At 45.3% G+C, this 16,802-nt stretch overlaps 1 protein-coding gene and 1 pseudogene across 1 annotated transcript in view; both read right to left on the bottom strand.

Annotated features, from left to right (window-relative positions):
• The window catches only part of LOC126252381 (tRNA dimethylallyltransferase-like), a 587,735-nt gene that overhangs the window by 72,832 nt on the left and 498,101 nt on the right, over nucleotides 1-16,802 (bottom strand). The gene's annotated exons all lie outside the window — the stretch shown is intronic.
• Nucleotides 5,249-5,366, bottom strand: LOC126253902 (5S ribosomal RNA; annotated as a pseudogene).

Here is a 16,802-nt window from a genome sequence, read left to right as displayed (position 1 = left end):
AACGAAGCAGGAAGACCCTGTGGAGAGGTGCTACCTTCCTTGGCAACCTTCGTATATGTGACAGGGATCTGAGTGATCACCGCTGGGGACGCTTCCTCTCCGACCGGCGTCTGGATCAGGCGGCGTCGCATGCAGGCGGATCTGACGTGGCCTTCTTGTCCACAACTCGCACATGTTCGGGGTTTGCCGTCGTACATGACAATGGCTCGCACCCCGCCAATTGTCAGGTATGATGGTATATGTTTTTTTTCAGTTCAATTTTGACCTGACGCACACCATTAAGGACGTGGTAGGTCGTGAAGGTGTGCCATTTTTCCTCTACGTAACCGATGACGTTACCGTATGGTTGTAACGCAGAGACAACTTCGTCCTTCGACACTTCAAAAGGTAGTTCAAACACCCTAATCGTGCGTTGACCGTACTCTGCGAATTCAAGTGTTACAGCTCCGACGTGACCATCAGAGTATTTGAACTTAAGTCCATTGGCATGGCGGCGAATAACATCTTCACACACCTCGGTGTTTGTCATTTTAATATAAACGACACTACTCGTGATCGAAAAATGGATTCCGATAACGTGGTTAGGATCTAAACGAACTTCTTCACGTATGAACGTTTCAACTTCATGTGCACGAGGTCGCGCATGTTCAGCTGGGAAGGAAACTTTAAGGGTCGCACGGCGGTAAGCGCTCGACATGTTGTTCACGGTGGACGGACACAAGCCTTAAAGCTACGACGCGGAAGTAAACAACGCCTGCAGCGGAGCACTGTACGGCGCGCGGTGCCGTCCGCACGCTGCCACGGCTGAGAGCCGACTGTCCCTGAGCGGAGAAAATCCCCGGCCCAGCCGGGAATCGAACCCGGGCCCTTAGGATTGACAGTCTATCGCGCTGACCACTCAGCTACCGGGGGCGGACATTTTGAGCATTAGGTCGCGTCATCATAAAATAATAAAGCAACTAAATTGCCGGCGTTTCGACCGACTTGCTGCGGTTCTCTTCAGGCAGTTAACTGCTGGATACTGGTGAACGTCTTCCGTTATATACTGCTGTTTCAGTTATCTGGTGGCTACCGGCGTCACAAATCTGGGATATTACTGGACAATTTGAAGAGAGTTATTATGGACGGAGGATGGCTATACACTAGGCTACTGCGTGTGCTTCCATCGTGGCTGATTTGCAGGCAATTCTAGTAGATGGTTGGTAGGAAGTACCGTATCGACTAGCTGTTGCCTCTCCTACTCTCGAAGTGATGGGTAGGCAATCTCTCGTTGGTTACTGGAAGGCAACAGGAAATGGGCAAGCTTGTACCCCTGGGTTAGTGTTTTCTTACAGCGAAGACTTAAGACCGTACGTTACTTTTCTCGCGGCCCCTGTTTATACCATTAAACCCGGGTCAAGTGTTGCTGCTGGCTGGCGAACACACGCGGTCCGCCGGTACCTATACGTAGACTCGCACCAGCATACAGCACAAAAGAACGCTGACAGTCCGAGCTCGCCAGATTAGTCACGCTAACCACATGCAACATGAAATGAAGAAGCTCAAGACAACATTCCATGCGAATGAATACAACAGAAACACGGAGCTACAGCGAAGACAAAACAGACAAATGCAGAGAATAAACTGTTTCTGTTACTGGAATACCGCACGTAAGAGGCGCCTGCAACCGTGCAGGTAAGGTTCTGTGTCGCAGAGACATCAAACCCGCATTCCGGTGTGGCCGCAAGATCCCAGACCTGTTGAGGCCTTCTAAGGGTCCCGTGAATGCTCTCCACACTGCAAGCTTCTACGAACCTCGACGTGAATGCGTCGAAGTCTATGTTGGTGAAACCGGTAGACCCATTAGCACTCGCGTGTAGAAGTATGAACGTTACATACGACTGGGACAGAGCAACAACTCAGCTGCAGCTGGCAGGAATGTGGCCTCTCAATCTACTTTCAAGAACTTCGCGCGCTTGCTAGGCAGGCACTATTGAAATAATCAAACGCCCTAACAACATGAACACGGAGGATGGCTACAAGTTACCTACGGCCTGGCTACCAGCGATTCCTACCCGGCGGACCGAGAGTGTTCGCCAGCCAGCAGCACTACTTGGACCGGGTTTAACTGTAGAAACAGCGGTCGCGAGAGAACCGCCGCGAGGCTTCAAGGCTACGCTGCGAGAAAACACTACCCTATGAATACCAGCTGCCGGTCTGCTATTGCCTTCCAGTCACCAACTAGAGATTGCCTATCAATCAGTCATTTAACCGAGTGGCGCAGGCAACAGCCAGCAGATATGCTAATTTTTACCAATCACCTACTAAAGTGGCCTTCCAATCAACTACTAGCGTAGCACAGGCAATAGCCTACAGTATAGCCATTCGCTCTCCATAACAACCTCGCTTCAAGCTGTCCAACGACTTCTTACGTACGTGACATCGGTAGCCAACGGATAACCGAAACAGACATTATACACTACTGCCCATTAAAATTGCTACACCAAGAAGAAATGCAGATGATAAACGAATATTCATTGGAGAAATATATTATACTAGAACTGACATGTGATTACATTTTCACGCAATTTGGGTGCATAGATACTGAGAAATCAGTACCCAGAACAACCACCTCTGGCCATAATAACGGCCTTGATACGCCTGGGCATTGAGTCAAACAGAGCTTGGATGGCGTGTTCAGGTAAAGCTGCCCATGCAGCTTCAACACGATACCACAGTTCATCAAGAGTAGTGACTGGCATATTGTGACGAGCCAGTTGCTCGGCCACCATTGACCAGACGTTTTCAATTGGTGAGAGATCTGGAGAATGTGCTGGCCAGGGCAGCAGTCCAACATTTTCTGTATCCAGGAAGGCCCGTACAGGACCTGCAACATGCGGTCGTGCATTATCCTGCTGAAATGTAGGGTTTCGCAGGGATCGAATGAAGGGTAGACCCACGGGTCGTAACACATTTGAAACGTAACTTCCACATACGAACAAGAGGTGACCGAGACTTGTAACCAATGGCACCCCATACCATCACGCTGGGTGATACGCCAGTATGGCAATGGCGAATACACGCTTCCTATGTGCGTTCACCGCGATGTCGCCAAACACGGATTCGACCATCATGATGCTGTAAACAGAACCTGGATTCATCCGAAAAAATGACGTTTTCCATTCGTGCACCCAGGTTAGTCGTTGAGTACACCATCGCAGGCGCTCCTGTCTGTGATGCAGCGTCAAGGGTAACCGCAGACATCGTCTCCGAGCTGATAGTCCATGTTGCTGCAAACGTCGTTGAACTGTTCGTGCAGATGGTTGTTGTCTTGCAAACGTCCCCATCTGTTGACTCGGGGATCGAGACGTGGCTGCACGATCCGTTACAGCCATGCGGATAAGATGCCTGTCATCTCGACTTCTAGTGATACGAGGCCGTTGTGATCCAGCACGGCGTTCCGTATTACCCTCCTGAACCCACCGATTCCATAGTCTGCTAACAGTCATTGGATCTCGACCAATCGCCAGTAGCAATGTCGCGATACGATAAACCGCAATCGCTATAGGCTACAATCCGACCTTTATCAAAGTCGGAAACGTGATGATACGCATTTCTCCTCCTTGCATATCACAGCATCTTATTCCTGTCGGTTAAATTTCGCGTCTTTAGCACGTCATCTTCGTGGTGTAGCAATTTTAATGGTCAGTAGTGTATTTCCTACCAATCACCTAGTAAAGTGGCCTTCCAATCAACCACTAGCGTAGCACAGGCAATAGCCTACCGTATGGCCATTAGCCCTCCTTAACAACCTCGCTTCAAACTGTCCAGTGACATCTTACGTATGTGACATCGGTAGCCACCGGATAACCAAAACAGACAATGTACAAGGGAAGACATTCACCAGTATCCAGCAGTTACCCGTCTTGAAGAGGACCAAAGTAATTCGGTCGAAATATCGGCTGTTTAGTTGCTTTAGTGTGTCTTAAAGACGCAGCCTAAAACCCAAAATTATTTTATTAAAAGAAACAGGTCTGTCCCCGATACAACATATGGGGGACCAGCTCGCGTATCAACTGCGTCCCAGTGATAGATGCCAGAATATTGAATTACAACAAACAATTTGTGGGCTGGCCTGCCGCAAGAGAGGGTACAATGGTTTTTCGCCGCCCTTCACAACCGAACCAGCGCATGCATCCAGGCCAGAAGTGATGCAATGTCATAATGATAAGTGGGTCGAGTTTTCTACAAGTTTCACTCCATTTTGTAATCAATGGAATAACGTAACATACCCTCTCAAACTGTGAAGTTTCGTTTCCTGTTCTATTTCTGCGTGCTTGCCTGTTTTTGTCAGGCAATATACACAAGCCACTAAATTTGTTTGCAGCTGTAACTAAAAAAGTAACTATCTGGCTGATTGAACAGACTAAGAAATTATTTTGGTAAATACCATCAGTCTTAAATCCGGGGAATTACTGGCATTAAAACAACTTGCATTAATTAGTTTTCTAGCAATTATTCTGACGACTTTTTATATTTTTAACTTATTTATTGAATATGTGTTTTATTGAATTGGCTTTGTTGTGACTTTGCTTGAAGTATTTCAGAGTTTATTTACCATTCTTACTGCAGTATTGTTTGATGCGCTATACAGTGCAGCTATTTTAATATTTAAGATCTTATCAAACAATGGAAACCTCTGTAGTAACCGTTAATGGGTCGCTACGCAATACGGAATGTCACATACGTGTTATTTGAGTAGCAGTAATTATAGCAGAACTTTAATACTATCGTCAAAGTTTGGTAGGGGTAGTGTCTCTTTAACCTGCAGTAATTTAATTGTGAATGGAATGTGGAGATTTTCGCTTCGTGTTACTGCTGCGATAACTAATAAGCGACGCAGTGCAATTATTCATGGTGGAGTGGCGACTGTAGAGTTTCGCGATACTTATTTTGTTCTTTTCATTCTGGCGATTAGTGAGCACTTCCACCTGTTCAACTCCATAGTGAAATGAACTACATTTTCAAAATTACCACGTATTTTTACTTGAAGCTGAGCAATAGGGCACTCCGTCTTCAGACCACAAGTGGCCTATCGGGACCATCCGACCGCCGTGTCATCCTCAGCTCTGTGGATGCGGATAGGAGGGGCGTGTGGTCAGCACACCGTTCTCCCCGTCGTTATGATGGTTTTCTGTGACCAGAGCCGTTACTATTCGATTGAGTAGCTCCTCAATTGGCATCACGAGGCTGAGTGCACCCCGAAAAATGGCAACAGCGCATGGCCGTCCGGAAGGTCACCCATCTAAGTGCCGGCCGTGCCCAACAGCGCTTAACTTCGGTGATCTGACGGGAACCGGTGTATCCACTGCGGAAAGGTCGTTGCCCTGAGCAATAGAAGGACCCTGATAAATTGCGGCTGTAGATGTGCACTGGCAGACATAAGGACGAAATAAGTTTCACATGAAGTGTCACTGCCAAGTAATATAGCTCGATGAAACTTGGACCATACATAGAAAGAACTGCAACAGTACAGTACATTACAGTACAGAAGATAACTGAAATAAATACACAATTAAACGGACAGAAATGACACTTCTTTTCAAAGACAATAATTACACTGAAGTCACCGCAATTTATGATGATTCCCTGCACACTACAAAGCCGGGATATGTTTCGTAATAGGGCAGGTGATTACCACTGACGGAAGCGCTTGCTCTGCAAAGTGCTCCCTTGTTGTTTACAAAGCTGGTAAGGAGTTCTTGTGGTTGGGCGTTCGAGTCCTCCACTAGCGCAGTTGACAACTCCTGGACGATTATTTGTGCATGTGGGCGTGCTGCAATAGTCTCTCTAACGCATCCCACACGTGTGCGATGGCATTTAAGCTGGGGGAACGGGCAGACCACTCCATCCGCTGAATATCCCCTCGTTCCAAGAACTCCTCACCCGCACTGTTCGATGCGGTCGCGCACTGTCATCCAGAAAATTGGAGTAAGGGACTAACGCACTCCTGAAACGACGCACATGGAGAAGCAACAGTGTGTCAAAATAATGTTGAGCCATAAGTGTAGCGAGTTCAAATATTTCGAGGTCAGTGTGCCCATGCAACCCTATGCCTTCCTACACCATAATATCTGGACTACCAAAACGATGATGTTCCACAATGTTTCTGGGCGCATTACATATTCCAAACTCTCGCGTTATGGGAGTGCGTCCAGAATTACTACTCATACTGAATCCACTCTCGTCCGAGAAGGGCACACGACCTCGGTGGTTCAGTCCCTACGCTCTCGGCAACATCACAAACGGTTGCAATGTCGGGAGTCAATACGCAATAGTATTTTATTGCAGTAAGCTACTTTGCAGTACGGCTCGTAGCTCTGGAGCTGTTGGCGGTGACAGAAACAGCCGCTTGGATCTTAGCGTAACTCATTCGCACCTGTCGCTAGTCTAGTCGTGGGAAGCGTTATATGTGTCACTTGTGCGACTGAATATTCAAGCACTTAAGAATCTAAATAAACTGCAATAAATATTATTCAATGTAGTTAAAAGTCAATATACTGTCCTTCGTTATTAAAAAGAAGATTGTGTAAAAATCTCAGCTTTCTAGTGGGCATATTTTCAGAGTTAGAGAAAACAACCCAAATCGACACTTGTAAGATTAAAGTCAGTTAGGATTCATAACAGTTTTAGTATCGTTTGGAATCATTACTGCACTTCACAAAATATTATGTCAATTTGTTTGAATTTTCATAATTAAAAACGTTAACTATTTTTCATTTTCGTTATATAAAATTCAGAAAAGATCAGTATTTATTTAATGTGTTGTTGTGTGAGTAAATGAGAATGAGTGAGAGTGGGTATGTGGGACATACGAAAACATTCAGTATTATCTCTTGTTAAACGTTACGTAACTATGTCATGGGAAAGTGTTAAGCAAGAAAGTTGCAATGAAAAATGTTATATCCCCACGGTGTTGATGACGTATGTCCAAGAGTACTTGCTTTTGTAAGAAGGCAGCCAGAATAGCCATTTGCAGAATAATAGTTTTCTAAAGTTATTTCAAAATTAGTTTTCTATTAGTTTGGTTTTGTTACACATTTTATTAATATTTGCATGATGAAGTGACATAAATGCATCTGCAAATGTTGACTGGAGTAAGACAGTTTTAGAGCGAAAAAGAACTCGAAGGACTGTTTTGATTGGCTGGTCATTCTGAACAAACAATCAGAGTTAAGCATTTCCTGGGCACTGCAAGTAGTTATAGGCTCTGGAAGGAATGGCAGTGAGAGCAGTCGCTAGTCAGCTGTCGGACGTGCAGGTCATGTTGAACGTTTCCGTCTTCATTATGTGTAAAATGAAGAAATAATTGGCTTCTCGCGTCCACATTGTGACCGGAATAGCAGTTGCATTTACGGACAGTTTCGTGAAGTTTGGAAGTCTTTGGATTGTTTTGTTGGAAGGAGAGCCGCGTGAGAACTTCCGGCCTTAGTGAAAATTCCGCTTGGCATGTTTCATATTCGTTTATGAAATATTCGACGAGCAGTTTCTGTTAAAGAAATCCTCTGAAAAGGACCGAATGTGAAACTCATATACAGGGTGAGTCACCTAAAGTTACCGCTGGATATATTTCATAAACCACATGAAATACTGACGAACCGATTCCACAGACCGAACGTGAGCAGAGGGGCTAGTGTAATTGTTTAATACAAACCATACAAAAATCAACGGAAGTATGTTTTTTAACACAAACGTACGTTTTTTTAAATGGAACCACGTTAGTTTTGTTAGCACATCTGAACATATAAACAAATACGCAATCAGTGCCGTTTGTTGCATTGTAAAATGTTAATCACATCCGGAGATATTGTAACCTAAAGTTGACGCTTGAAACCTCCGACGTTCAGTTGCGTGTTGTAACAAACACGGGCCACGGTCTGCGAGCAGCATCTGCACGGACATGTTTACGATGACGACCGTGTTTACGAGTGTGGCTGTAGTGCACTGTTGTGGTTTGGTCTAGCTGTAGCAGTGTCCGCATGTAGCGCTTGCTGCTATTGTTATTCTGCATTCGTCTCCGCACGCAGACCAACTGTAGTACACCGTGTTACCAGACGTCTGTGATAGTGTAGTCTTGTAGGAACTGTGACCATGGGGTATTCGAACTCTGAAAAGGCGGAGATGATACTCATCTATGGCGAGTGTCGACGAAATGCAGCTGAAGCCTGCAGGGTGTATGCAGAACGGTACCCGGACAGAGAGCATCCAACGTGCCGCACATTGCAAAACATCTACCGCCAACTGTATGCAACAGGTATGGTCGTAGCACGCAAACGGGTCCGTAACAGGCCCGTCACAGGAGAAGCGGGTGCAGTTGGTGTGTTAGCTGCTGTTGCCATGAACCCACACATGAGTACACGGGACATTGCTAGAGCCGGTGGACTGAGTCAAAGTAGTGTCATGCGCATACTGCATTGTCACCGCTTTCACCCGTTTCATATGTCGCTACATCAGCAATTACATGGTGATGACTTTAATCATCGAGTGCAATTCTGTCAATGGGCATTAACAGAGAATGCGTTGCAGTTCTACCTGTTTACCGATGAAGCGGGTCTCACAGACCACGGGGCAGTGAATCTACAGAACATGCATTGCTGGTCCGTGGACAATCCTCGCTGGCTCAGACAGGTAGAGCGACAGCGACCGTGGACTGTAAATGTATGGTGCGGAATCATTGGCGACCACCTCATTGGTCCTCATTTCATTGCAGGGGCCCAAACAGCTGCAACATACATCGCGTTTCTACAGAATGATCTGCCAACGTTGCTCGAAAACGTCCCACTGGAAACGCGTCGACGTATGTGGTATCAGCATGATGGTGCACCTGCACATTCCACAATTAACACTAGGCTGACCCTTGACAGGATGTTCGACGGGCGTTTCATAGGACGTGGAGGACGCATAAATTGGCCAGCCCGTTCTCCTGATCTTACACCTCTGGACTTCTTTCTGTGTGGTACGTTAAAGGAGAATGTGTACCGTGATGTGCCTACAACCCCAGAGGATATGAAACAACGTATTGTGGCAGCCTGCGGCGACATTACACCAGATGTAGTGCGGCGTGTACGACATTCATTACGCCAGAGATTGCAATTGTGTGCAGCAAATGATGGCCACCACATTGAACATCTATTGGCCTGACATCTCGGGACACACTCTATTCCACTCCGTAATTGAAAACGGAAACCACGTGTTTACGTGTACCTAACCCCTCATGGTAATGTATATGTGCGTCAGTGAAAAAGACCAATAAAAAGGTGTTAGCATGTGGACGTAATGTGCTGTTCCAGTCTCTTCTGTACCTAAAGTCCATCACCGTCCCCTTTGGATCCCCACGTAATTCGGTGCTCTGCGATACACACGATCGAACAGCGGAGGAGTGGTACTCAAGCGTCAACTTTAGGTTACAATATCTCCGGATGTAATTAACATTTTACAATGCAACAAACGGCACTGATTACGTATTTGTTTATATGTTCAGATGTGCTAACAAAACTAACGGGGTTCCATTTAAAAAAACGTAAGTTTGTGTTAAAAAACATACTTCCGTGCATTTTTTTATGGTTTGTATTAACTAATTACACTAGCCCCTCTCCTCACGTTCGGTCTGTGGAATCGATTCGTCAGTATTTGATGTGGTTGACGAAATATATCCAGCGGTAATGTTAGGTTGGTTGGTTGTTCTGGGGAAGGAGACCAGACAGCGAGGTCATCGGTCTCATCGGATTAGGGAAGGATGGGGAAGGAAGTCGGCCGTGCCCTTTCAGAGGAACCATCCCGGCATTTGCCTGGAGCGATTTAGGGAAATCACGGAAAACCTAAATCAGGATGGCCGGACGCAGCATTGAACCGTCGTCCTCCCGAATGCGAGTCCAGTGTCTAACCACTACGCCACCTCGCTCGGTGGTAATGTTAGGTGACTCAGCCTGTATAGTAGGAGAGTATTGACTGTTAAATCGCGTATTCAATCGGGTCGGTGCTTTGCGTGTGAAATGTACAGCATGACTGAACTGAGAACAGTGATCTTGTTAGTTAAGTAAATTCAGGCTGATGGAAAGTGTTTATTTTTGAACCTAAAGAAATAAAAGAACTTGTTGCAGAATTTTGCCATTTTTCTAAAGAGATGAAGCAATCATCCTTCACTCGAAATTTGTTATAAGATATTACAGGTTAGCTTGCTACCAGAGTTTACGCGGACTTTGTATTGACGGTGTTTCTCTTCAACGCTGCTTTTAACGTCGTCTGGACAGTATCTACGTATGCATAGAAACGGGCTGGTGATCAGACGCCGTACTGAAGTAGGTGGAACTTTTGTGGTGCACAGTACGACGAGAGTCAGTGAACAAACAATTACCCAACGCAACGCGACTTTAACTCGCACGCTGTCAACGGAACATAACGTACTCGTCGGCGGGCAGAGAAACCACACCCATGCAGTCGCAGTCGACCTGCCACTGTGGAGTCTGAGACTGCGTGCCTTGCAACCGAGTTAAAACTGTTTGCAATTGCACCCACCGTCTAACGTGGGTGTTTTCTTGCCTGTTACAGAATGTTGCGGTCGTCTGCTGCTGTAGCTGTCCATTCCAACCGCCGCCTCTTCTTCCGACAGCAGTGCCTGTGGTTCAGAACGCTCCCCACGTATGTGAAACAATGCCGTGAAAAATACGTAAGTTGTGGGCTCCACTCACCACACTTACCCCTCTTCCAGTTTCCACTTGATTGTTCCCCGTGTGGACTCGTCCAAATGTTGTCTCCGGGCCGAACTGTAATGAAGATCACGCATTGTCTTTTCCCATTTCTTCAACTGCCTCGTATTGTGGGGCCAGCCCCATTTGGTGCTACGCCATGTGTTATCCAGCTTTCTGTGCACGATCGGGAGACCTCTGGCAACATGCTCCCACACTTTGAATAATTTCCACTAAATAGTTAATTTATTATATTAGTTTATTTAGCTCGTGTTTAAGTTTGGCAGAGCAGTGTACATTTACCCCTGTCGTTTCGGTTGTGCTTCAGAACACATTGCCGGCTGAAGTGGCCGAGCGGTTCTAGGCTCTACAGTCCGGAACCGCGCGACCGTTACGGTCGCAGGTTCGAATCCTGCCTCGGGCATGGATGTGTGTGACGTCCTTAGGTTAGTTAGGTTTAAGTAGTTCTAAGTTCTAGGCGACTGATGACCTCAGCAGTTAAGTCCCATATTGTTCATAGCCATTTGAACCATTTCAGAACACACTGCCTTTATTTCCGACCTGTCAGCTTTACGATCACGCTGTCATAGTGATGTAATCCAGACGGGTAATGCGTTCTTACACGTCCTCTTGGCTACTGCGGATGCCATCTTGTCTACTATGGACGCCAGACCCGGTTTCCGGCGTCTGGGAGAAAAAAAATGGTTCAAATGGCCCTGAGTACTATGGGACTTAACTGCTGAGGTCATCAGTCCCCTAGAACTTAGAAGTACTTAAACCTAACTAACCTAAGGACATCACACACATACATGCCCGAGGTAGCGCGTCCGGGAGAGCAAGCTTTGCCTAGTCTACAGATGATGTCTCGGTCTTTCTAATGTAAGCGTTCCGAGTGGATTGTGTTTGGTGCCTACTATGCCGGATTAAGGGCTAGTGACCTTCCTAGCGCAGCAGATACTTCCTAGCAGCTGTTGGAAATAAACTACTGGCTAGAGCAGTGGTTCCCATCTGCGGGTAATACCTCCCGAGAGGTAAAACTAAAGTTTCTAAGCGGTAAAACACAAACGGGTTAGATTGTGCTCCAATCACGAAATTAAATTTATTTTTAAAAAGATTATTACCTTACCATTACTTCATAATACCGTAGCTCTGTTACGTAAATTACAGATAATTACATTTGTTTCAAACACTAGCATTAATGTGCGACATAGTGCGGTGGAGGTTACAGCTTGTGAAGCGTAAGTATGAACACCATCTTCCACCCATGTTCCACTCATAACACACTTACTTCGTACTTTGTACCATGCATCTCTGGCAGCAAAGCTGAAACAAGTACGGTAATTTGTTTAAAACTCAGAAGAAAATATTTTCTCTGAGTTGTAGGTAGTTCCCGAAAGGAACCAGAAATTGTTCATTATTCACTTCGCAAGAAATAAACGAACTAACTGGCACCACAACGCAACACTAACTAAATGGTTCAAATGGCTCTGAGTACTATGGGACTTAACTGCTGAGGTCATCAGTCCCCTAGACTTAGAACTACTTAAATCTAACTAACCCAAGGACATCACACACATCCATGCTCGTGGCAGGATTCGAACCTGCGACCGAAGCAGCAGCGCGGCTCCGGACTGAAGCGCCTCGAACCGCTCTGCCACAACGGCCGGCGCAACACTAACTACGCTATGACTACTACAGTGCTGTAGGGCTTACAAAGTATTGCTGTTATTATTATTAGCGGCAGTGGTCAGACGCAAAGCGGTAGCAGTTTTTCTGTCAGCTGAGAAGTAAGGAGTCCAGCAATCGACTGATTTACAAACAATAAGTATAGCGCACACATTTTATATTGGTTGATATTAAATGGGACGGATGGGGGGGGGGGGGAGCAGGGTGCAAGGTGTGAGTGAAGCATGTGTCACTAGGTAGAGGAGCGGTGCTGACGATGCTTGTTTTGTAACAAATGTCTACCCTCAATGTGGATAGTCAGCTTTCTTTTGTGAGAAGAAGTTGTGTGTAGGTGGCACACACGATGCACTGAGAATTGCTTCGTCATTCTATAACAAAGAAAGGTTGTTAGAAATAAGTATCATCAACTGTCTGATTGACTGATTAGTTCGTGGTTTAATGAAACACGTACAAAAACTAAATATCATTTATGTTTCGTCATTTTAAAAACAGAAGTCTGCTAAGAAAATCTTTTTCATTCTAAAGATTAGTTGGACGCTAATTTCGTTGATGCTAAGGGGAGGAGGCGACGGCGGTAAGTGGGCGGGATTACCAAATACTATCTGATTGCACTCAGAAGTAATGATCGCAGAAAGATTGGGAACCACTGGGAAAGACGTAGCACCTTCCCGAGGGTTTCTGTTAACTGGATGTCAGCTCCAAATACTACAGTTCATTTAATTCGGAGGCAATCGGATCTTCTGGAGCGAGACAACTTACAAATATATCACGCCCGGCAAAGGATGAAACCGTGCCCTTACTGCGCGCAACGTGTCTGTAATTAACTGCCACACACAATTAATAATCAGTGATGACAAGCATTCTCCGCACTAAAAGACGATGTCGACTAACTTTGTTTATTAATATCGAAATAACAGAACAGGCCTGACTATGTGCTCATTCACAATTGATAATTCACAAGTCAACGTCCGTTTATTCCAGAATAGTCACAGTTTGTTCATGTTGTTTCAATACGAATCTGGTTATACGGTAAGGTCAGCATAAGTTATTCCACGTGTTGGAGTCCACATTAACAATGATTACTGGCACGAATCGCATGACATCTGTTCCCGTAAATTCACTTCTTCGCAGCGTGAATATTCTCCAGTTCGCATCTTCTAATTAACCTTCGTATATCAAACAAGACGCCACTCAATATAACTCCTTAAAACAATTCCCACTTCAATTTTCACGTATCCGTTTCCCCACGACTCTATCCTAGATGTTAACTCTTCCCATTTCCACTTCGAACACCAAAAATGCTGCTGGTTCAGCGTGCTCTGTATTGCAAGCATTTTCAGCGCGACACCAGCACGCCCCAGCCACCAGAAAAGAATCACAACGATAAAAAAATACTAGAATGTAAAACTCACCGGGGCTGAAGTGTCAAAGACACTGTGCTCTTCCAGTGAGAAGGAAATTACCAACTAAAATGGCTGCGTTCTGCTCCTGAGAATTATTCGTTGAAAGGCGGGGGAATGAAAAAGAGCTTCGTGTAGCGTGTGGACGCTAGCGAAATCGAGGAGTCACCTGCCAGCCCACACGAGGTAAGTCGTAGACACAGTAAGGTGTGTTGTAAAGCATAGATGTAGGTGTAGAAAAACTCTCATTCTTCGCTGCGTATTGGGCTGTGACGTAAGCACTCGAGACCAGAATGAGAATAGTTGCCAGCCGAACAACTTAACTTCAGAAACGTACATGATTATAGTTCATTTATATTTGTACCCAATACCACAATTGATTCACTGTCGCGCCAAGAAATTTTGCCCTTTATTTCGTTAAGGAATGTCACATACCGGCGAATGAATAGTTTGCGACTATGAACATCTCGAAGTGTAGAACGACGCGAAAGTATTAGACACGTAACATCTTGAGGATGTTCCCTTGAGGTGGGAGCCGCTTGGTGAGTCAAACTAGAGAGGCGCCGTGCGCCCAGTGTTTACGTCACAGGCAGGGCGGCAGGTGGTGGTCAGGGGCAGGTGTGCCCTCAGCACAGTTCAGCTCGCGTGCTGCCTGCCTGCCAGCTGCCACCTGCTAAGGAACTCGCCAGCGGTGGGGAGGCGGGCAGCTAAGCACGTGGCATTGCCTTGCCCACCTCTAGCAACTCCGTATGCCTCCTTAGGCCGGTATTACACTATCAAATTTCTTTGTCCAATATCTTTGTCAAAGATATTTGATGGTGTAATAGGGAACTTTGTCAAATGTCGTCCTATATTTGATCAAATCTAGGGCCTCGCTGTAGATTTGATCAAAGAAGTCGCTTGTCTTCTGTTCACTGCAATGTGACATGTTACCACATGGAGCGCTAGCATCGCTGCAGCATTCTGCCGTCTGTAGTGTTTTTATAAACACAATTGGTGTGTGCCGACAACTACAAAATTAATAGAGATGTATGAAGCTGATCGGCGCTTTACAACTGGAGGCACGCTGAATACAAAAATAGATTAAGAAGATTGGAGACCAGACCTGACCTGACCTGACCTGACCTAACCTAACCTAACCTAACCCTCTCCTGTAGCAAGGAATCGGAGTGTTACAGTGAGCCTCTGTCTTCTGCATATGTAGCAGTCCTTAAGTGAATATTGTGCTTTGTGATATAAGGATACACTTCACTGAGCACATACAGAAATGTATGCTCATCCATTCTCAAGTAATTGATGTACGACTTGATGTCCTCCACTATAAGCTCACGTAACAAGTTTTGTTGAATGCTTTTATCGTGTCGTCGTAAAACCCACGGCTTCACCCACGTATGTTTCCTTTCTTTTCCCCGCTTTTCTTCCGCTTGTGCACACAGTGCAATTGTGGTACATGCAACTGCTACGGTTAATAACAAATTGTTGTTGTCAGCCATCTTGAACTTTGATGAAAAATATGATGACCCCTTCTAGCGCTACGTCAAAGATCTTTGCCATATATTTGACGGATATTTGATCACATCAAAAAGATGACAAAGAAATTTGACAGTGTAATACCGACCTATGCCCAATCCTGCTCTTGTCAGCCAGCGCGGGACCAAAGCCAGTTTTAAAAATTACACAGTCATTTGTTATGATCACATCGAAGTTCCGATGCATTTTGCTCTTTTTTTAGTTATATATTATCCATCCATACAACTTATTTCTTTGTTGTTTCTATATTTCCAGTAGTCGATCATCTCTCCAAGTTAATTATTCTTTTCTTTTCAACAATGGGAAATCCAGGATGGAACGTAACAATATTATGAAAAGGGAAGTTGGTACTTACCATACAGCCACAGTGGCTGCAGTTGCCTGTGACTGCAGTCATGTGTATGTGAGCTGCGCGCGCGTGTTTTTGTGTATTTCTATTTCTGACTAAGGCCTTACTTGCCAAAAGCTTTATTTTTGGCACTTTTTTGTTGTGTCTATCTGCGACTCAGCATCTCCGCTATACGGCGAGTAGGAACTTTCCTTTTCATAGTATTGTTTCTTTTCTTTTGCCTATGCTGTGCCCTGTTTCTTATTTCTTCCGTCGTGAAAACCTTCTACATTTTGTAATTTGTTTTTAAAAAGGTTTCTTTCAGGTATTTCGAATGTGTGATGTTCTTTATTCCTAGTTCTTTTCTTATTTCTATAATCCTAGCTATTATTGATTTCTTTTTCTAGAAATACTAGAAAATTTGTTCCGTCAACCCAGACATGGGGGCCATCCGCGGTGGCCGTGCGGTTCTAGGCGCTCCAGTCCGGAGCCGCACTGCTGCTACGGTCGCGGGTTCGAATCCTGCCTCGGGCATGGGTGTGTGTGATGTCCTTAGGTTAGTTTGGTTTAAGTAGTTCTAAGTTCTAGGGGACTGATGACCACAGCAGTTGAGTCCCATAATCCTCAGAGCCATTTGAACCATTTTTTTGAACCAGACAAGGGCAACCTTTGATGATCCGCAGGATTCTCGCGATGACTGGGTGTTGTGTGGTGTCCTTAGGTTAGTTAGGTTTAAGTAGTTCTAAGTTCTAGGGGACTGATGACCTCAGATGTTAAGTCCCATAGTGCTCAGAGCCATTTGAACCATTTGATCTGCAGGATTCATTCACACACTTTCATAAGCTCGAAGACTGTCTCGTCAAGTGGCGCGACAACAGTTCTCCTGGACTCTACAGCATAAAGCCAAAACTACAGCGCCCGTGACGTTAACGTTTATGAGGTAATGCACCGCATTGAATAGCATTCCTTTACCCACACGCCAAGCCAAGAAATTCATTTATGTTCACGGCATCTTCAGACATTTACGGTTATTTACGTGTTGAACCTTGTTTCTATGTCTACGACGTTTTACAATAGCTGTATTGCGCATGCAAGGTGTAAGCTCGAGTTTCACGTATTGTGTCATGAGCTGCA

Source organism: Schistocerca nitens, chromosome 4 (genome assembly GCF_023898315.1).
Source record: "Schistocerca nitens isolate TAMUIC-IGC-003100 chromosome 4, iqSchNite1.1, whole genome shotgun sequence".
In the NCBI taxonomy this organism is placed as follows: domain Eukaryota; kingdom Metazoa; phylum Arthropoda; class Insecta; order Orthoptera; family Acrididae; genus Schistocerca; species Schistocerca nitens.
Note: the sequence above shows the minus strand (reverse complement) of the source record. Positions and strands in the feature narration are given on the sequence as shown.